Genomic DNA, 24177 nt, shown 5'->3' on the forward strand with positions numbered 1-24177 from the left:
CTCTCTCTCTCTATCTCTGCTCTACCCTGCATAAAATACGAGTTAAACGGAAATTTATACACAGATATTGTTCGCAGTTTATTTTTACCTCCCCTGGAGAGGATAGAACAAGTGGAAAAGGCTGCACGAGAAGATACGGAAGAATGCGAAAAAAACAAAACAAAAATATATGGGAATAAACGAAGCGCGCCGGAGGAATATTTTCCCCTTTTTCCTTTCATTAATCGCAAATCAAATTTTCATTTCTCCTTTCGACGTTCGGTTCCGTTGCATTTTCTTTTATACTAAATGAAGTTCACCCCTTCCCCCCATTGTTGTATACTGTTTCTCCTCTGCCTTTGATTTCCTTACACACGTTTTCCTCCATTGTTGAAAGCTCTTTCTGTATTCTCTTTATTTTCTATTTTTTTTCCCGTTTCTATTCGTATACATGTATTTTTTCCCTTCTGATCCACTGGATGATCGTTCCATTTGGCAAATTGATATCGAACATTAAATCCGTCGCACTACTAAATGACATGTCGCGGTTTGCGATGTGCACACGCGAAAATCCTTTTAAAGTTCTTCCTGGTCGTTACACACATTTTATTTCGCTTTAACGTTGGAATTTTCGCATCCGCGAGGTTTACTGGCTGCTGCTGCTTCATCATTTGCGGAACAAGCGGAGGAGAATGTTCACATTTTATTTAAGATATAAGTCACATTTCCACTTCCTTGACGGTAAATCTACTAATGCCGGGCTTACCGTCAAAGCGCCAAGGGATTCTGAATGAACAAGCATTCGGAGCAATATTATTAAAATTTTCCGTCTCGCAGACTTCACTCGAGTTGCGTAATGCAAATTGTACGTATAACCAATTCATAAATTTTAATTTATGCTTCAACGTATTACATTTATTCTAAATGCACTGAAAGTTTATACTGCATCACTTTCAAAGAGAATTCACATTTTTTAAATTTTTTATTTGAATACCCAACTTTTTACAAATCTTTCCTAAATCTGAATGAATAATTTAATAATTTAAAATCGTTTTTGTAATTAATTAAATTATTTACATTCCAAATCCAATATTTTTTTACAATTTAAATACATATTTTCTTTATAGTTAAATCTATTTTAATTATATCCAATATTTATATAAACTTTAATACCCAATTTTTTATGAATCTTAGCTAAATCTATATGAATAATTTAACATTTAAAATAATTTCATTTCTTTATATACTTCATTACATTAATTAACTTTCAAAATAATAATAAAATGTAGTGCATAAATGTGGTTCAAAAAATACAATAGTAAACATTTGCTATGTACTTTTTTGTGTAATTTATGTCTATATATAATACAGACTAATTAGGAACAAAAGATGTATTGAAATTTGTATTATTTGATGATAATAACATAAAGAAACTAAAAATGTGTTGTTTATAGTATAACAAAGATTGCATACATTTGCAAGTACTGAGTTAGTACACTCACTTAGAAAACCTCATCCGTTGAACAATCCAACTAGCTTTATTCTCGTAATGAAACCACCGAGCAGCACATAAACAACAGTCGACATGGAAGAAAAATATAATCCGCCTCGACGGAATTGCGTTTTTTCCCACTCTCTCTGAGCGAATTCTTTCTTTTATTTCGGATGTTTGCATGCAGATTGAAGGCTGCAATTAAAAAGATTTACTGGACTCTGTATCCGCGTATATCTTTTTGTTTTGTTTGTCTTCTTTTTACGCTACGTTTTTCTCTTGCTCCAGAGGATTCGTCCGTAGGCGCTCTATGTGTGTTTCTACTTGTGCATTCCGCACGTCCGGAGTAATATTTTAAACTCTGGCGGGAAAACAGCGTTCGGCGCCCGGAAACGAGTATAAACTTGGCTCATTATTTACCGAAAGTCCGTCTGCCACGGAAGTGAATGTGCGGCCGCCCCCACGTCAAAACCGTTTTCGAATACCAACCGGCACGAAAAGAATACAAATTGTAAATCGACTGTGCGGTTTGAAAAAAACGTTATTCATAATATTGATATATAAATCATAACTTTAGTAGCATTTCAATTTTGATCTAAAATTCGTATTTTAAGTTGGCGATATTTGTAATACTAAAATTTTAATTTCTTTACACTATTTACTCCTCAAATTAGTATGTATAAGCATGAAATACATTTACTAATTTTGACATAATAAAATTGTATTCTATACCAATACATTTTATATTTTTTCTAGTAGATAATATAGTTTGTTACTTAGTAATTCCTATTAAAAAATGAACAAAAATAAACTATAAATACATTTTTTAGCTTATAATTTAAACGAAGTAAGCTTTTAATTTAACTGGTTAAGAGTGGATCGCACTTTCGGAAATGTTCTCGGTACGTTCCTGATTTAGTTTTTCCCGGGATTTTTACGACCACCTCCCGCTTATATTGGATAAATAACGACAACGGCGTTTTCGACCGGGGGTGGAAAAACTTTTACAACGTAACACTCTTTGGTTTTGCTTCGCTCCTCGCATCACTCTACCCCATAATAATAATAACCTTACATCATGCACACTCAGAAAACACAATGTTACAGAAAAATGCAACCGCCATCAGACGACACACCGAAGTTTTACGGTCATACCTCTCTTTGTCCGACATCGCATAAAAAAATCGCTCCCTCGAACGCACATAAAACTTTAATCGTAATTGCAATGCATTAAGGCCAATGCGATAAAGACAAGTATCGCTCAAATTATATGGGTCAAGTACTTAAGCATGCATGGATATTTGGCAAGTAACTTGCAAAGTTGTAATTTTTTGAGATGTTTTCTCATTTATTGAAATATTCCTATACGTTTCACTTACAGTAATAATCAAATACATATACTTGGCAAGTAACATGTAAAGTAAGTAATGAGTATCAGTTTTGGGAGAAAGAAAAATTTGTATGAGAGAAGTCCCATTCATTCCATAGAAATAATTGTTGTTACATGCAGTTTAATCAACCAAGTATAGACAATTATAAACTACTTGAAAAGTATCTGCTTTATCCTTTTTTCGATAGCATACAATTGAAATATTCCTATAGATTTCTGAGACAATTATTGTCACTTACAGTAAGAATCAAATACAAATACTTAGCATGTAACTTGGAAAGTAAGTAATGAGTTTCAGTTTTGAAAGAAGTTCATTCCATAAGCAATAATTGGTGTTACCTTTACCTTTATCAATCCAGTATAGATAAGTGACAAGTTACTTGAAACATATCTGGTCTAAACTTTTTTTATAATAGTATCAACCATAGCTTACATAGCTATTATACAGTGTCATACAATTACAATCTTCAGCAAGAATTAATTATAGATATTTGGCAAGTAACTTGGAAAGTATTGCATAACTGTTCTGCGAGATGTTTTATCGAAGAAGTCCCATCCATTCCTTAAGCAACCTTTGTCCAGTATTATGCAATTGTCACCTTCACCAAGATAAGGTAATTTATGTGGAGACAAGCATTGAATTTATACTTTCAGATTCGGGGGTGGATTGCGGAAGGACGTACCCTCGTGGCTTCGGATGCGGCTGCAAAGGGGATTGTTTGGTGGGTGGTTTGTGACGTGAAGAGGGTTGGGTTGGGGAAGGATGGCGCTGCTGCAAAGTGGCATAAAATGGTTTTATTCGGCCTGTAAAACGGCCGTGATTTACGGTCCCCACTCGCAAACACCTACAAAACCGGGGGGCCATAAATGCCCCTAAAAGCGCTTAAACTAGACAACATGTAATTACCTTTTATTGTTTTTAAACGCGACGCCAAGCAAAAACAATTGCGAAACAGCACCCTCCTCCGACGCTTCGTTGTTGCCGCTGCTGCTGTTCCAAAACCACCCATCTCCAACCCCGAATTCATGGCAATAATTCCTAGATATATTTCGGATTTGCGCCCACGGTGGATGCAGATTTTTATTTCATTTTTTTTTTGGTGGGTTTGCGCTAAATTTATTTTTTGTAATGCCCCGTTTGGCACGCACGCAAATACCGATGTCATGCCAAAAATGTGAAATATCATAATAGCGTTATGTAACCAAATAACAAACATACCGGAAATATCGACTCCATATATAATATTACAAATAAAAAAAAACTAATAATCCAACTCCAACAAAAAACTGTAATATTTTCGTATTTCCTATTAGATATTATATTTTCCTATTCCATTTAATAATATTTAAAAAAAAGGGGATAAAAACTGTGAACAATAATCTTCTATATGCATTTTTCTTATGTATTTATATACAAATTTTGCTTTAATTTAACGATTTAAGAAGTTACTGTACTGCACAAAGTATTGTAATATTGTTTGAATTGGTGGTGCAACTATTAAATATATAATGAAATATACAAAAGTTTTCATAAAATATACGAAATTCACATAAACTTTATATTATTTTAGAGTTTTATTGGACAGGTGAAATATCCGAGACAATGTAAGTCGTACATATATAACGAAATTGTATATACTGTATAGTTATGGAAGGAAGTAAAATTGTGTGCGTGAAAACTGTTGCGCAATTATGCGAAATGAATACGTGTAATCAAGTTACAGTTGTCTGGAGGAGGAAGGGACGAGGAGGCAAGGAAATATGTTTAATTTAATTAAGTTTCCTGCAATGTTTTCGCAATTAAATTCGCGTCGGCGGTGGGAAAATAAACAATTTGCAAAACACGAAATTAGTTACATTTCCGGCTAATTTATTTGCGAGTTCACATGTGCACCAAGTACAATTCCCTGTTGCATTTCTATATTTTCACGTCTTGTTCTTGCTTTTGTTACAACTTTTTGTTGTTGTTGTTTTTGTTGATTTTGTGAAACGTATAGATCGATTCTCTTTGCGATTTGATAAATATATAGGACGAAACTGTGCGGATGAAAATGCAGGGAATTCTGTGTATTAATTAACAAAATAAACACGCAGTTTGATTCGAATCGCGCCGCCAGTATTTGAGTCGCGAACACACAATAAAGATGATAATCCGGAATTCCGAACGTCAATCATCCTGGGTTTATCGTAACGATTCCGAATGACTAGGCCCGATGATTCTATGACACACTGTTAACGTGTTTAACGCCATTGCTCGGAGGGCTTTATGTAACAGGCTTTAATGGAGCTCCGAAAGCCCTCGCAAACACCGACTCTGCACACACACACACACATACATACATACACGCATTGTCTATAAAGCCTTTTTCAAGCAAACACTTTTGTCTATCGCCGCGAAATAATGCTGAACAAAAAAAAAGGCGCACATGCCACGTTGGCATTTTCAATATTTCGCACATCGCATCAAAATAACGTTCGTTTCAAATTGTATTCACAAGAAATAATTTACGTATTTTAACATAGCTTCATAATTTTAGTAAATTATACGTAAATCATTAAATACATTCTTATAATCAAAATCCAATGTAAAGTTATGTTCGTTAATATAAATTAATATTAACTAATTATTTTATAATTTCATTATTTATATTATTGTAAGAATACGTACAAAATTTTCGAAATCTATTCGCTAATTATAAGATTTGATTTGATCCATAATTTATCGCTCCAATTTAATAAGTATATGAACAATACAATATCGTAATTTTCACTATCCGCTTTCATTAATTGGATTATTCTTAGCACTTGTACAAAATTTCATCAAAATTTATATAGCTGTTTATAAGATATGATTTTTTAAAGGAAAAAATTAATTTAATCTACAAGAACGTATTTTTACAAAACGACTTTAACCAAAATATTAAGAAATTATTCTACAATTTCATTACTTGGATTATTGTAAGTATTCGTACAAAATTTTATGGAAATCTATTGAGAAGTTTATAAAATATGATTGTTTTTGAAATAGTAAGATATTTACCGGGCGCATCCACCATTATCTGTAAGTTCATATATTTAATTAATAATTTCAGAATAGTTTTTTTTCAGAATAATTCAAAGAATTATTAAAAAGAGATCAGTTCCAAAATTTCCGGATTTATACTCGTATAGTAAAACATAATCAAAAATACACATAATATGTGTACACAAGTTTTAAAAATGATGTCTCATCGTCACTCGTTATGCGAAACGTGACTCGTTGAACGAATCATTTTTCTTGCAATTCAATTTGCTCGTTAAGCGAAATGCTCGTTATGCGAGGTGTTCGTTAAGCGAGGTTCCACTGTATTCTTATTTTAGCAAGCAATATTGATATGTATACAAAATTATTTATATCTATGTTTTTATTCATAAATATAAAAGGTTGAAAATTGGAAATATAAAAAAAAATAAACAATATAAAAGTTTTCAATATATCCAAAGAACGTTTGTTTTTTATTTATTTTAATTTTAATGATTCATAATATAATGAAACCACATTAAGTAAAATAAAGTCAAACAAATTGTCAAAAATAAAATTTTTGTTTAGGAAAATAATATGATTCTATTATTTCTAATTATTTTAAGAAATGTCATTAGAATCCGTTAAGACTTTTATAAGATATTTTTTGTCTTGGAACAATTATTATATTTGCCCGGCGCATCCACCATTAATGACATAGATATTTTCTGTAAATTTCAATAAATGAAGTTTCATATAAATATGAAAGTGCATGTTCTGTTCTGTTCGTAGCTCACACCTTACAGTGTATGTAGCCAGTCAATGTTTAGTACAAACAAACTAAAAGAGCATATAAACAAGCAAAAAATAAAAAATATAACAATAAAAAGGTGAATGGACTATTAAGATGTCTACAGACAATTACACGGAATTACCCTGCTAATTTATAAATATACAATAAATTTATAAATAATAAAAATAACAAAAAATAAAATAATTCAACATTTATACAAACTTTTTACAAGCAGGGACCTATCAGCTCTATGAAAGTGCATGAAATTATTTAACTTAAAAAAACAAAATGTAAGATTTAAATATTTACATATTTTTAAATAATTCAATTTATAAATTAAAATATTCATGTAATACACTCAATTCGATAAATAAATATAAAATAACTAAATTCTAATATTCTTGATATTATTGATTTTTAAAATTGATTTTGTGATCGGTGATTCAAGACAAAGTTGAAATGGACGTAGTTACTACGCATTACCTTTCACCATTTAAGGATAATCATTTACTTTTATCTCCGGAGCAGAGATAGTAGTTCCTTTTGTAGTCCATTCTCCGAACGAAGACTCACGCACACTCACAAAAAAAGGGAAGGTGAGGTTATTTTATATTTAAGGAAAGCCGTTCGAATTCAATACATCTGCCTTTTGTAAACATATACACTTTTTTTCTCTACTCCCGCTATCTTTCCTGCTGCTCCGTTTTTCGATTCACGTACCTTCGCTTCCAACCCGTTGATTTTCCCTATCCGTAGGCACAAAAAAAGAGAAGAGAAGAATCGCCCGTCCGTTCTTCATCTTTCACCCCGCCGAGCTGTACACATGGTAAAGGACAAAGAACCCTTTAAATATTCCTCATTCCGACAAATCTGAAGTATTCAATCCGGAAGTGCATTTCAATTAGCCCAGAAGCATTTGCTCTAGTTAATTATGAAGGGAAATCGCATCGCTCAAGTTTCAAAGCTCCGCGTCTCTCCATTCGCATCAGGTATTCATTCCTTTTCGTTTCTTTTCGGTCGCAATTCCCGCATTCCTCTCTCGTTATCCTCTTTATTTTATCAGGGCTCTAAATAACCACGTTTTTATTGCGCGTACTCATAAGCCCCCGAATTTATTTGCGTCCCAGTGTTTAGGTTTAATTAACGCTTGGGAATATGCAGGCTCGTATATGTTTTGTGTTTGGTTTTATATTATCGTCATTGTTCGAAGTTTATTTTTTGGTTAATCTCATTTGGGGACGCACAAAAGGCAAAAGCGTAACGCCAAAAATGGTACAATAAATAATCCCCTAGCAAATATCGTGCATATTTTTCACGTTTTTGTATAATTTTTGTGAAAACAATAATTGTAAATACGGGACGAAATATGCGGTTTTCATTGCCCCCGGGGATTGCGATTGTGCACGGAATAATTTCATTTTAAATGAATTGCGGTCGTGTTTTTTTCTCGTTGCTCCAGTTGCACGGGTTTCGTAAACAAACTACGACGACGAAGAAGAAACTCGGTGTATGTTTAAGTTGAGATCGATGCGTCGGTGTGCAGAAGAGTTATGAATAGGTAAAATAGTTGCCAATACAAATATTTGCCGGACGGCGTTCGCTCTATTTGGATTCTATAAAGGAAGTTGTATGGGGGTGATTCCAGCGTCCTTGGAGAATTTCACCTTTCCCAGGGAAATTTCTAGCAGAATAAATGGTTCACTGAGCCGTGCAAGGAGTGAGAGGGAGGTGAGATGGAGAAGAGGAGGAGGATGCTTCGGGGCGTTTGGGCTGTGCGCGAGAGTAGGCATGATTTAGTTTGGTTATCGAAATATCCTGCCTGAGAGGTTGAAATACTTCACCTTCTGTTTGGTAGAAAACCATTATCATATATACCTCAGAAATAACTTCACATATCTATTGAAATGGTCGATAGCCAATTTTGAGAAATACAAAATATACAATAATAATATTTTTAACAATTTAATTTATAAAGTATTAATATTTGCTTGATAAATAAACGATGAAGTAAGGACTTTTGCATATTAAAATTGCATTATCTGATAGGTAAGAATGGTAGATTTTGTGTCTATTTCATAAGACAAGAATATTACTTTAAGTCTTCATTATGAAAAGCTTTACTTTATTAAAAACTTTATCAATGGAAGCTCATTTCAAAAGTTTAAAAATCGTTTTATGGACTTCAGATCTGATTGAGTAATTGAAGTAATCTTAGCTTACATAAGCTAACATCTTTTCCTTTTGAAAAGCAGTTATAAAAACTGTGAAAATGGAAAGAGCACTTCAGTTTGCCTTATGCGTTATAATCTGATTACGAATCGCCGGCCGAGAAGAAGGATTGAGGGTCGCAGCGACTGTTAATGAATGGAGCTAATTGAATAAAATGAATATAAAGTTTCGAAAGTTTTATTAAATTCACGGCGGATGAAATATAATCCGGGAATTTAAGTCGGCACCGGATTTAATTGCGGATCGTTTGCGTTCAAATCCTTATGAATAAATTTGCAAGGACATTATTGAAGGTGAGTGTAAGTGAGAGAGAGAGAGAGAAGATGATGTTGATGAGGGAGGATAATGTTGGCAAGGGGCTCTAATAGCTGCGGCTCTACTAAGTAGTTAGGTGGTACTAGTAGTAGTATCGATTGATGATTGAGGCTATTATCACCAACAACAATGATACGGTATCACACACTGTGCACACGTCGTCTATTAAATGTATCACATAATAATAGTAAGGCGCGGTTATGGAATTGCCGTGCAATTAGTGTCACGTGAATAATTAAGTCGTGAGATCTTCTCACACCCTCCGACATCAACCGACCACCCTCTTTAATCGGCGCTCAGGGCCGCTTGATCCCTTGTTTTATTAAGGGCGCAGCGAATTTCCGGATACCGAAAAGTGGCACTAAATTCGGGCTCAAACCCTCCAACAAAGTATAGACTATTCAAACATTAAGATAAAAAAAAAAAGGTTGGTTGAATGCATATATATTTGGATGAAAAATCGTCCGGAAATGCCCATTATTCTTGCAGCTTTTCATACACACACAACTGGAAGCGATACGAGCGCATTTCTCAAGACACTTTTTGAGGTCGCATTAATATCTCTCTCTCTCTCTCACCGCGCCATCCTAGGAACCTTTCCTTATCAAAACCCAGCACGTTCTATGTTTTATAGTTTAATTTCCGCCCAACAAAACTTGTATGCGAAATAACACCTACTTTTCTTCCGTTCTTGATTTTTTATTTGTAGTCTGAATGCATCTACTCGTGTTTCGTGCAAGAATGTTTGTAAGTGTATCACATATCTTGTAAAAATGTAACAACGCATTGAAACTGTCCGTCGTAAAGCTCCGAAGGATGCATCCAAATCGCAAGTATAAACGGCATTGTTTATGAATTCTTTTGAAGCTGCTGCACGTATATAATCGCTTCCGACGTTTATAGACGGCTCGACAAAAATGGGATTTCATTTTGATAAAGCCTTTTATTGAATCCAAGTAGCGTTCGCAGTCGGATACAATCCTCAGGAGTGGTCGTTCAATGGAATGATGATGTCGTATACGCTATATCGCACAATAAACTCCGTGTTTTCGCGTTTCTGTTATTATCAATTGCGAGCGTGATGCGCTTCTACATTCATTTTTGTTATTATTAAGAGATCTTCGAATCTATTTCCGGTGATGTATTCTCAAATGATGCAAAATGTAATAAACGCGCAGAAAGTTGCATTTCCTGTAATAAAGTCAATTTAGTGGAAATTAAAAATGAAATGTAAAAATCTATATTTTCAACATTCATTTATGTATTAAGAATTTATATATTTTTAGATCAAATTTCTAACGACCTAAGTCATTCTGGCCATAGAAATTAACTTGATTTAACATTTTTTTAAGCTCCAATTTCCTTGGAAATTAATTAAATTGTATAATTTTTAATGTAAAATAGAAAGAAATATTTGAAGATCAGCTCTATGGTCAATAATTAGAAGTATATAACTTTTTTTTAACTTATTGTTTGTTGTTTGGAGTTTCACAATAAACATTATTATTTCTATTTGTAATAAAGCGAACGAAATTACTTAAAGCAATACCTTTTAGTGTATGTGTGTATGTTACAATATGAATTTGCTACTAGTAATAATTATTAGCAAAATATTATTCTAGCAAGTTAGATAAAAATAATTATATTACCTGTTTTGGACGAAGCGGTTAATTAGTTACATCTAGTACATACATCGCTTACACTATATTACTTAAACTGTTACTTAAAACTACTATACTCATACTAATGTGCTTCTCCCTGCTTAACTCCCCCGAGCTAAACTTCCTCGACAACTTTAGGGCGCAATGTCGCCACTGTTTGCCACGTTGCCACCATTCACAACCACTGTCGCACTCAAATATTACCTATAGGTCAATATCTTCAAAATTTTGTTATTTATATATTTTTTAAATAAATAATATATTAATATTAATCAATTTATGGTAAACTGTTTAATTTATTTAATATCTATATATAAGATAATGTAACACATAAATCTAGTATGTTTTTAAATCACTTAATAATCTTATAATAATTACATAAGAAAATGTATAAATTAAGGTTAGAATATTTAATTGCTTTAAACATATTTAAGATGCGATTATTTTCGAATAAATTTAGTTGATGATACAATTTCAGTTATTGTTGTAATATGTATATGTAAGACCATTATTCAAAGTAATGTCTCAATGGAAATACTCTTGCAAATATTTATCTTCAATTGAAGGCAGAGACAAGATGTGTATGAATAAACCATTACATTTTTATTCAAATGTATTGGCAATCTAATTTGGTTCTATAAAGAAACGTAAATATACGTGGTATAAAGCGTTCATGTAATTGCTTTTTAGAACGTACTGTAAAAAAAAAATATATTTTAAACCTAAATTTTATATGAAATAAGACATAATAATATATATAAATAATATAGAATTTTAACAAAAATAAATACACAATTGTATCTATTAATAACATGATTTGTGTGAAAATTTGATGGAATTATTAAACACATGAAATCACTTGTGTAATACACTCAAAATGTAGGAATTACAATACGATACGAGTAACTTGTGTGCACATATAATGTGTATTTTTGAATATGTTTCACTATGCGAGTAAAAATCTGGAAATTTTGGAACAGATTAAACTCGTTAAGCGAGATTTCACTGTGTTATCAAACACGGGTTTTCAATAGATTTTAGGAATTTATTGTAAGAAAAACCACATATTGTTTTAGAGTGGTTAAAACATTAGAAGTTGAAGCTTATACAAGACTTCACATTATAACAACCGTTTGATTAATTTATGTCCAGCTATTAAGAGAAAAGATGTATTGCATTATTAACAGGCTGTATACATTAATTACGGATGGGGCGAATGGGGTTGGTGGGTAGAGGGATTCGCACCCTTGGGGCCTGCGGTCGACTCAATGGAGTTCGGGAATTCCGTCCGCACACCGGACACCTCCGTTCGCCCTTTCCGGTTTAACCTATACCGATGCCAAGTTCAATTGCGTTACGTGTATTCAATTATCGATTATCCTTTTCGGTGGACGAAAAATCGCGTCTTAATCGTTACGTCCTTGCGCCAAATTGCTGGGCTTGTTTTTATGGTGGGATGAGGAGAAGGAGGATGAGGAGGTTCGGTGCGAAAGGATGAGGATAATAAAGTTTCCGCCGCGGTCTGCGGCCAAATAAGTTCACTGGTGGTGGATGAAGAGGAGGAGCGAAGTGGGGGAAAGCTTTTGTTTGTTCTGTATTTATCCAGAAGCACGCGGAAAGCTGATTAGCGAAAAGCTCTCGCCTCCACCGTCTGTAAATTGCTGAGCTCGTCCTCTCCCATGACATCAGTTTCCTCCTACCGAAACGAAACTTTCCTCTCCCAAAGGTGTTTTAATTAATAAATCACAGTCGGCGCATTTTAACCAACTTCAATACTAATTCCCTTCGGATCCTTCTCATTATTGCCATTTAATAACTTCAGATCTTTAAATTACCTACCAGTAACTTCTTTACATTATAATATAAAAAAAACCTACCAGAAACATTTCAAAAACTTATTTTATTTAATGCACCCACTCAATGTACGTTCAGTAATGACCGAATTAAAGTATTAAAGTCCACAAGAACGTACAATAATAATAATTATTGTTAGAGTTAAAATTTGATTTTGATTTAAAAATATTAACACGAGCACGTTTATTATTGACACTTCGAACTAACATACTAATGACCGCACGAACGTACAATTTATAGTTAAAGTTCAAATCTGATTTTGATTAAAAAACATTAAAAATACATTTTATTTAATGATCTCAGATTATTGTAAAACAAATTAACAAATGTTAATGTTTTCATTAGTAGTAAATGTGTACATTTTCTAAATTGAATATGTTTTTTTTTTCTTAACTATTTTAATATAAATATATCAAATTTGAAACACTTGAACTAAATATCAGTGGGATTAGTTTAACGGTACTGAATATGATCTGAACAAGCCACGAATCCTTACTGCGTGATCCCTCTTACCGTATTACATTTTGCAGACACTTCTACCCACTGAAATCCCGCTTCTCATACATCTATTAATACAACCCATTTCCCGTATGAACCAATCCATAATTCATGCGCTCTTCGACAAACTGATATACTTCTATTTTCCGCACAGTTCACACACACAAAATATAGCACAAAGCGCATCCATTTTTATACACATAAAAACAAAGTACAGAGTGGCTACAAAAAAAAAAACTTTACAACTTGCAATACTCTGCAATTTATTTTGCGTCGATTCAGACAGTTCATATTTCATTGAAGAATAGTGTAGATTTGACATATGTTTCCAATATTTTACAATTTCTTGCTATTTTTTATGTTTAATTTTTTTCTCAATAGTAATTACTGTAAAATTGGATTTAAATTTCAGTAATGACGTTGGCTTATGTTTGATTACGTCAATCCAAATTGATTTTTGTATACATTACTATAGAGTTTATAGTTGATGTTTGAGTTTGATCGAACGGATGATGCGCTTAACACTGACGTAACGTGCATTGTTATTGTACAATAATAATGAAAACTATCGCGAGTAACAAAGGATGGATAGAGATGAGCTGGCGTTTCTTCCTTTTTATAACTAACTGTTCGTATTAAGGTATTCGCGATGCGGAATGAATTGCATTGTGCAAGTTTTAGTGTAATCTTTGGCAAATCGCTGGTGCCTTCATTGTTTGCTCGTTAGCTGTCACAGGCAAAGGATTTCAATTGTCGACGTGAGTCGCGAAGAAGTGTGTGTTCCATATCGAAATATCCCCACGTTCTCCGACACCAACGAACAAACCTGACACAGCAGCGACACTTTATTTCCATTATACAAGTATTAGGAATCAACGAACTACCATTGTTTGAAGCTATACGTTCGAGAGCATTCCACTTCTTCTCCTTACATATTCGCTTTATACATACACGGATCAATTCGTTCGATTTATATGTTTACGTTGAACGTACATCAAATACGATTCAACTACATTTACATCCGTTTGCATTCATCTAATAGAAAAGCGATTGAAATAGTCCGTTTTTTGTATATAGTTATTTAAAACTTATATCTAGAGTTAACGTTCAATGATATGTACATGATTATTTTAGAAACTTTGACTGAAGTTACAGACTAATATGTTGTGTGCTTATTCATAGGAATATATAGTACGTTTGTATGGATGTCTAGTAATGGATTGTGAAATGACAGCTGTAACCTTGTATCATAATAACGAATTGGTATGTACATTTTGATATAATTATTGACATATGATAATTTCTGCAGACAATCAGCGTTCAGTAAACTTTTATAAAGAAAAATCTATTCCAAGAAAAAATAATTAATGATTAATACAAAGTTCAAGATTCCACTTGTTTAGTATTTGCTAATAACTACGAAATAAGGGCACAAAAATATCGGAGATGAAAAGTTTCCCATCTATTAAAAATTTCGAATAATAATGAGTATGCATAAAGAAAACGTAAAGTAAACTGGAAAAAAATAAGAGTAAATTGAGAGTATAAATATGCTTGGAATATGAAATTAAGTTTTTCGCTGGAGTTGAGGAAAAGTGTGCGGAAGAAAGAGAGAGAGAGAGGTTCGCTTCATTTTAATCACTGCGCTAATAAATTCTTCCGTATTTAAAATTATAGGATATAAAATGAAAAATAATGTCCGTGGCATAAATTAGAGCCGGAACCGAGGCCAAACTAAAACATATTACAATTAATCTGCGCGGTGTTTTTAACCCTCAAAAAATTCATATACTTTTCGCTTAATCAGCGTTACTATTTCTTGTTTGTTTTAATTAGTCAACGCTTTGCATAATGAGATTACTACATCGTAAATTTTATGCAGATTTATTGCGAGCAGGCGTTCATTGATTGTTCATTTTCGTTCTAACTTGTTAACTTAGTTATAATTGGTAATCGAATTGCCAGTTTATAAATTACATATAATTTACAATATATAAATTCGGTTTACGAACAAATTTGATGAGCGTACACAAATTTAATTTAAGATCAAATACGACTCAGTTTTCGACAAGAAATTTTACACTATATTAATGAAAGTATACATAAAATAATGTAATAGTACAGAAATTAGGTTCACCAACAAAAATTCAAGAATAAATCCTAAGATTCCAAACAGACACTTTATCTACAAATCTTCTATCTACGTTGCATTAAATAAAATAATCAAAATATTTAATGAATTTGAGTTAAATGATTATAATTATTAATTAAATTACCAGTTTACAGAAAAAAAAATATTGAAATATATTCGGTTTCAAAATAAGAATATAAAATTCAAAATACCACTCGGTTTCCAAACAGAAACTTTATCTCAATCACCAATTCACGTTGTATTCAAGAAAATAATCAAAATTTATAAAATTCATAACGTAACATTTATTAAAATAATAAACCACTTTTTGACAATTGCATTATTTATATAAATAAAATAAATGCAAAACTAATAAAAAGCATCAAATAAACGAACAAACAATCACATCCATAATACAAATAGATGAATCTAATGAATATGATTCAATTGCCGATTTATTTTCCGTGAGTAATGCAGCGATTGATCATCGCCGATAAAATTACGAATAATTTTTTCGAACTGTCAACAAAGTATTAATATGCATTTTCCGTCCGAAAAACGCAGATTCAAAATACAAAAAATTCAATAAAAAAAAGCGTAAATATTTTTGCACCGTATTGGATTTCGCCTCTTGATGGATGCGAATCGCCAAGTGCAACAGATTGATCCGAAATGTCATAAAAAATGAGTGATAAATAAATTTTAAAAAAAAAATTATATCCATAGTTTATGTAGGGCATAAATAAATGCATCGGGTAGATCCGTTTCCGCAAACAATGCGGAACCCGGAAATGCATACAAACATCACATATGCTATATATGTTATAAATGGGATGAGCAAACAGCGGAATACGACGAATGTTTGTTTTAACGTAACACAACGAAATAATTAGAGGGTCTAAAACTTTGTTTGTGACCGATTAGAACTGTATTTTTTTTTTCTTGCTTTTGTAACGTAATTTCAATTAATAATTAGAGGGTTGAATACTGTGTTTGTTGCCGATTAGAACTGCATTTTTTTTCTTGTTTTTTGGTAAAGTAACGTAAATTTTTGTAATCCGGATTAAGCCGTGCTCGGTTTTCTGCGCTCGGGGAAAAAAAACTTGCTTTTTTTGGGGTGGGTAATTAATCTTCGTTCGTGAAAAATGATTTCACTCGTAAACTGCGAGTTAATGGCTCGTTAAATGTTTTCTTGGTTTAAAAATTTATTATTTATTTGTTCAGTTTTATATATCGGCTCTGCGGTAAATGCATGTGAAGGATTTTCAGTCTTGCTGCAATTTAGAGGTGTAATTAACAATTATTCTTTTTTTTTATTATAGCCTGTTGCAACATTAAAGTTAAGAACTTGTTTCCGAGTTTATTTATGTTTATGTACTTAATGAATTTATCCCATACATTATTTTAATATAACGTCAAAGAATATTTACAACTTGCAGTGATTTATAATATGTAACATGTATTATTGTTCTCACAAATCAATCATTATGTAATAGGTCAATAGGTTTTTAGTTTTTCTATGTATAATATAACAAGATAAGTACATGGGGTTTAATAAAAGTTCGCTTAGTTGGCTCGAAAAAAAATATATTTTAATATATTTAATTTTCACCCTTTTGTAATTTCGCAACATAATTTCCATTTATTTTAATACATTTCTTAAGTCGGTAGAGCCACCTTTCAAAACATATCTCAAAATCGGCTTTTTGGAGCTCGAACTGAAGACTCTTCCTTTTTTTTAAATTTTCGGAATCAGCCAGAAATCACACGTCGCTAAAGTAAAGTGCTGGGCGAATTTCATTGATGCCAGAGAGCGCAAGAAAATTGTTGGTTTTTTTCAGCAGTATGAGCATTATAATGGTGCAAAAAGTAGCGACGAAATTCCCATCTTTTCTGGTTTTCCAACAAATTTTGAAAACTTGTGGTAGCAAGTTTCTGTAAACAACTTAGCAGTTACCATCTGGCCAGTTTCTAGTGGAATAGCAGTTACCACTTTTGCACTGGTAAAGTAAATTGACACCATCACTTTTGTTGCTGATTTTTGAGTTCTTGATTTAACTATAGATTTGCAACTTCTACGCTTTATACCATGGACTGATGTTTAGTTTACGGATCGTACTTATTGAACCAAGATTCATCACATGTTACTATTTTCCTAAAGGTGCTAGACTCTCAATTTTCAAAATTTTCTAAGAAATATTGTACCGAACGAACACGTGCCTTTTTTCGGTCGTCATTTATAATTCGTGGAACTCATTTTGCGGATTTCTTCGTGTAACCCAAGTGATGACTTAATATTCTCGACACAGTCATGGCATTCAAGCCCAGTTCATCACCTACCATTTCCTGTGTAATTCTTGGATCTTCGTCAATTTTTGCCTTCACCAGGGCTACATTTGTGTCGTCGGTGATAGATTTCGGGCGACCACCACGAGATTTGTCCTCAACAGAAAAATGCCGGCTTTGGAATCGGCAAAACCACTTGCAAATGGTCCATGCATTCAAACCATATGCATTTTGGCATTCCTCGACAATTTGACGTCGAAATCCGAAGAGGAGAGCAAAACGAATTTATTGATGTGTTGGTGGTGGAATTTCTACAGACCATACATCACTAATATTTCGTTTTCTCGTATCCATTCATACCGATCTTCTTGAAATTTGACATGAAATATCATTAGACTTTAGCCAATTGAGCAACAACTTTTGTTTTTTTCAGAAGCAAATGTAATAACGCCAACTAAGCGAACTTTTGTTACACCCCACGTATATTTCAAGATTTAAAATCTGTTTCTGAAAAAGACATAACATTTTAAATGTATGCGGTATAAAGATTTACCTCGTACAATGCAAAAGCTTTAACGCTTGTTAAACGCCGCATGATTGTTTTTAATGAATTTTAAAGCGGACGTTAAATAATTTAATATGCGCTCGGTGTTAATAAACGTTCGTATAATACATTGAATAAGGCGCGTATGTGGTGAAAACGGTTAAAAAAAAAGAAGGACAGGTTAAATATGTGTGTGTGTATACAGTGTAGACGTGAATATTGCATTGTGGGAGCTTCATAAAACTTTACGCCCTTTTGACACTCGTGTAGTGGAGCTATAAGTTTCGCTCGACGGAGGATGATGAGGGGATAATGCGGAAAGTTTGAGGGGGTCGCGGCGGAAACTGATTGACACATATCTTCGGTAAGATGAAAAGTGCATGAAGAGTTCACGCTGAAATGGGAAACGACTCTTTTAAGAAACGATTTACAGACACGTTTTCTCCACTATTTTGTAACACATTGTCGCATTCGAAATACGTAACATTGAGCGTCGTAACACAACAATAAATGCACATTCATTATATTACATTTTTACTATCGATTTTTATGTTTTATATAACTTTAAACATCTCAAAGAAACGTTATTAATGGTAATAACTGATAAACATAAGAAAATTACTAACAATTATATTTAAGTATGTAGACTCACTAATAAATTAATTTCTCATAAGAAAATCTACACAAAAATGAGTTTAATTTATTTAACGGATTATTTGTTACATTTGACAATGAAAAAAGTTAAGTGGTTAAAAACTCTAATTATTAATATTACATAAAAATACAATATTTAGAAAACATAAATGGGAGAATCACAAGAAAACACATAAAAGTTATATAATATTTAATTAAAACTTGTGCAATTAACTTTCATAAATCAGCAATTCGTTTTTTTTGTTAGATAATATTTTTAGCTAAAATTTTATTGTATATACGAATAATTGGATGGTTTTTGATAAACGACATGAAAAGATATTACCAGAATTAATTTCAAATAAAGCTTGGAGCAATTATGTATGCTATTAATATTTTTGTCTGATATTTATGAACATTTTTATTGTATAGAAAAGAATAATCATCCAGCAATGAAATGGAAAGAGCGCATTTGAAATTCGATGGAATCTTCGTTTTTTAGAGTTCGGAATGTTCTCATAACGCTTTGTTATTTAACAATGGGTATTCAGAGTATGTTAAATGGAAATATCGAAGAAATACGAAATAATTGATGGAAATAAAATATTATTCAAATATATAATTTATTTCATTTGATTCTATAAGATATTGAACTAAAAAAAAATCATTACTTCTATTTTTTTATTCAAGAATTAATTTATTTGAAATTTAAGAAAAAAATATTTTCATTAATAATGTTTATTCAAATAAAATTTTCTTAGCGATTTAGGCATGATGCAAAACACTAATACTAAATTAGACTTTAAAAGAAACGGAGTAATTTTATTGGAAGATTAATTTATTATTAAACTAGAAATGAAACATTGTTTTTGATCGTTCAAACTTTTAGATGAAATCCAAAAACTGTTAGAACTGTTATTATTAAAGACTAATTAAAAGTGTTGAATTATAATTGGAACTATTGTAAAAAAAACTAAAATCTCAAGAAATTACATTGGAGCTTTGAGAATTCTATATATTCTTATTGGATAAATAAACTATCTCCGAAAAGAGTTTTTAATTGAACTCTTATAGCACAAATAAAATAAGTAAGTTTAGTTCTCTCATTCTGCCTCACATTTCGTTATTAAAATTAAAGATTACGTAGTGTGAATGATAAATAATAATATTTGTAGAAATAAATGTAATATGATTTTTTTTTTCAATATACATATCAAATGTGGAATATAAAAGGTACATGGGAAAATAAATTGTGGTAATTTCAATTAGAAATTTAGCATGTTTCACTAGACACAGATGTTTCTAATTTGGAAACCGGATGAAATTCAAATGAAATCGAGGAACATCCGAGTGAAAATGAAAGAAAAAAAGAACGTGATTTTCAATAACTGATATTAGATACAAACACATTCACGTGTAGACACGTGTTATTAATTTCAATTTGTGCCTTAAAACAGCAAGAATCAATGAGAAAATGAGTTTATTTGCTTTTCTATCGAATAATCGTTTAATCATTATTGCATAATCAACAAATGTTCATTTGACAGCTTATAAAAAAAATGATTTAACAGTTGCATTGTTTTAATTATTACGTGTGTTGAAATTATTTTGATTTATGTGACGTTTTGTTTACATAAATAAAAATCACATTTATTTCATATATATATTCTCGTGCGATCTATGTAAAAATTATTATTAATTCATAATTAATAGAAAACAATAGGAAATTTATTTTTCTATCGAGAAATTATGTAATCATTTTTACACAATCAACAAATGTCTATTTGACAGCTCATGAAACAAATGATTTAACAGTTGCTTTGATTTATTTATTACGTGTGTTGAAATTATTTTGATTAATGTGACGTTTTGTTGTCAGTTCATTATGGAAACAAAAAAGAATATAGATTTTACATAAATAAAAATCATATTTATTTCATATATAAATTCGCATGGGATTTATGTAAAAATTGTTATTAATTCAAAATTAATAGAAAATAATAGGAAATTTTATATTGAGAAATTATGTAATCAGTTTTGAACGTTCAGCAAATGCCTATTTGACAGCTCATAAACAAATGATTTAACAGTTCCTTTGATTTATTTATTACGTGTATTGATATTATTTTGATTTATGTGACGTTTTGTTGTCAGTTCATTATGGCAACAAAAAAAAAAGAATATAGATTTTTACATAAATAAAAATCATATTTATTTCATATATAAATTCGCATGGGTCACATGTAAAAAATGTTATTATTTAAAAATTAATAGAAATCAATACGAAATTTATTTTTCTATCGAGATATTATGTAATCGTTTTTACACAATCAACAAATGTCTATTTGACAGCTCATACAAAATGAATCACTGGTTGCTTTGATTTATTTATTACGTGCATATTTATTGATATTATTTCGATTTATGTGACGTTTTGTTGTCAGTTAATTATCGCAACAAATAAAGAATATATATTTTACATAAATAAAAATCATATTTATTTCATATATAAATTCGCATGGGACAAATTTAAAAATTATTATTAATTGAAAATAAATAAAACAAAATAATCTATTAGATGTTTCTGATTTATGTAAAGATAATAATAATAACATTTATCGCTACAAAATAAAAAAAAATAACATAATAAGAAAATAAATTGATCTGCTGTAAGGATATAAACATATTTTCTTGCAACTATTTTAATATTCAAGAAAGTTGTTGAAAATAAAAATATAATATTGTGGGAAATGTAAGGAGTGTATATATTGAAATTTAGTTCATTCGCGTTGTGTATGATATATAGTTGATGGATACACGAAAATAAAGTGGCTTTCAATATATCTAACGCCATCCTTCAATGTAACGATGCATCTGAAACGCCTACGCCGAATCAATAGGAACATCAATTACATATATATAAAACACTGAAGAAAATGTTCCAGCACATTTAAGAAAGCAAATTGATGCCGGATGAAATATTGTTTAGTATACGGTCTGCGAACAATGGAGAATTTTGAAGGAGGAGGTGGAGGAGGAAGATTTACGAAAATGGAACGATGCGATTTTGAAAACGCAATGTTTTCTATGAGATCAGGATCCCATTCAGCCTCATATTTTACGATTTTTAACCGCCGAGTAAATCAGATATTGTACGAAACATTTTCCAACGAGATTTTTGCTGCGAGATCATATTGAATGCAGGATTTGCGACGGAGCCCTTGATTTCCGAGAGACCTTAAAATTGCGAACGTCTCGTCCCGGATCGCAATACAAAAGACGTAAATACATTCAGCACAATAAGAAAAAAAATGTATTTTATAATCTTAATAATAACAAAAAAAAAATCCCTATTGTCTTGATCTTTTAATTTCATCGATAAATATTTGGTTATCGCAAGGCGTCTTTGTTGCTGAAGGGCTTTATTCTTAAGGACGTCGACAAATTGCTTAGGCATAAATTAGTCAAAGCTGTGCGAGGGGTTGAGGCATTTATTATATATGATAAGTTGAAAAAAGGGGTGGAGGAGGCTTTGATATAAGCTGGAGCCAATTAAAAGTTGCGGACAATGTCGTTCCGACCCGTTCCACTTCGTCCTTGTCTTCTTATCTTTATTTCTCGTCCGATTAAAAATTTCGCAAAGGACTTTCCCCTTTCCGCCCACAGCAAATCCAACCCATTTTTTTCTCTCTTTGTACCAAGCACGTAGCAATTACATCAGAAACTTAAATTAATAATACGTGTCTACACGTTTGAAATAATGGAAAAGTAATGCTGTTGTGTGTTTCGTTTTGCACATTCAAACGCTTCTATTATTCTGGTTATGTTTTATATTATTCTTTCTTTTTTAAATTCACAAACTTAAGTGTATTTGTATATAATAACAGTGGTTGAAAATTTGGGGCAAAAAGACGTTATCTTTTATATAATAATATGATATTATATATATAAGATACTACGTACGCATTTTTACGTATGTGCGTTACGTACAATTAACATTTAAGAAGATAAGGATCAACTAGGAGATTAAATCAAATGATTAGAGAGAAATTAGCAGAAATAAATCAATCAATATTTTTTTTACTATTTTAATTAGCTATTTATTTAACAGTTTAGTCCAAATACTGAAGGATTTACGAATTTTTCTTCATTTCTGAGTATGCACTTTTATGTATGTATCTAATTAATGTAACTTCTGTAATTGATGTTTCTCTTAATCTTCTATTAATGTTTATTACTTTATTTTTGTTTTTCCACGTACAAATAGTATTTTCATAGAATATTTGTACTTAAAATTATATCATCATTTAAAATCAATAAATATATTGTATAATATGAACTATTATGGAATATTTAATGTATTAATTTAATATTTATAAACTTTGTTGTTTACTAATATAAAATTGAAGATAAACATTTTGATCAAAAGGATTAGATTACTTTAAATAGTAGTATCATTGTGTATTTTTTAATTAAGACAAAATTAGACTGTTCTTTTTTTATAGCGTAATTAAATTAAGGAATCAATTGATTCAAATTAATTCATTTTATTTTCGTTTTCAATAAATTATATAAGAACCAATCATTGTTTTGAGTGAGCGTCTTCGTCGAATCCCATCTCCGTTTTAAATAACTAATTTGGAATTTGCACGGGTCGGGTCTAATTGATTTATTATTCGCGGAGGTGGTTGATTAAGTTCGGAGGGTTTCGTAAGGACACCCAGAAAACAAACAGAAGAAGAGAAGAAAAACGAACGAATATCGACCATCTCTCTCGCTCTCTCTCGATGGAGGGGTTGTGAAGAAAACGGGGGAATAGCTGATTCTTCCCCCCTTTTCCACAGTAATAGTAGCTGGAGCGGAGGCAGGCAGGCAGGCAGCAGCAGCATGTTTTATTAATAGAGTAATATCGTTGGCAGGGGCGGCTCTTAGGGAAGGTCGACGCATACTTCAGCTCGTTCAGACGCTGCAACTACCCCCGAGTGAGTCCCCAAGGGGTCGTCGAGATCGTGGAGGAATGCGGCCGGTACTCACGGTAAGGACACTTTTTATTTCAACCATTCTTATTTCCGCGGCCTCTGCCTCTCATTTCTTCCATCCAACCCGTCTATCCCTTTTTCGTCCTTGTCGCCTCATCCACCTTCACCCGACCCTTCAAAATTATTCAGAGACGCTTGAATGCTACGTTAACCGAACTTTAAATATTAAAATTTACATTTTATTAGCGACGATCCTCCACCTCCCAGTTCACATGACTCCGCAAATGCGCATCCTTAAACTCCACTTAAACTCTGAACTTAAAAAAAAAACTTGTCCATGCACGTGCTCAGATAACAATGCTGTATCTACCTATTTAATAACCAGTTAATCC

At 31.8% G+C, this 24177-nt stretch overlaps 1 long non-coding RNA gene across 2 annotated transcripts in view; it reads left to right on the top strand.

Annotated features, from left to right (window-relative positions):
• Positions 1-23950, top strand: part of LOC108559880 — a 90084-nt gene extending 66134 nt beyond the window's left edge. Inside the window, exon 3 of one of the 2 annotated variants that reach the window (XR_001890950.1) lies at positions 23726-23947. This is a non-coding gene — a long non-coding RNA (uncharacterized LOC108559880). Of the gene's footprint in view, positions 1-23725 lie in introns of both variants that reach the window. The other variant, XR_001890951.1, reaches the window with a different exon arrangement.
• The last annotated feature ends 227 nt before the right edge of the window (positions 23951-24177 follow it).

Source organism: Nicrophorus vespilloides, unplaced genomic scaffold (assembly GCF_001412225.1).
Source record: "Nicrophorus vespilloides isolate i.1.1-1 unplaced genomic scaffold, Nicve_v1.0, whole genome shotgun sequence".
Lineage (NCBI taxonomy): Eukaryota > Metazoa > Arthropoda > Insecta > Coleoptera > Silphidae > Nicrophorus > Nicrophorus vespilloides.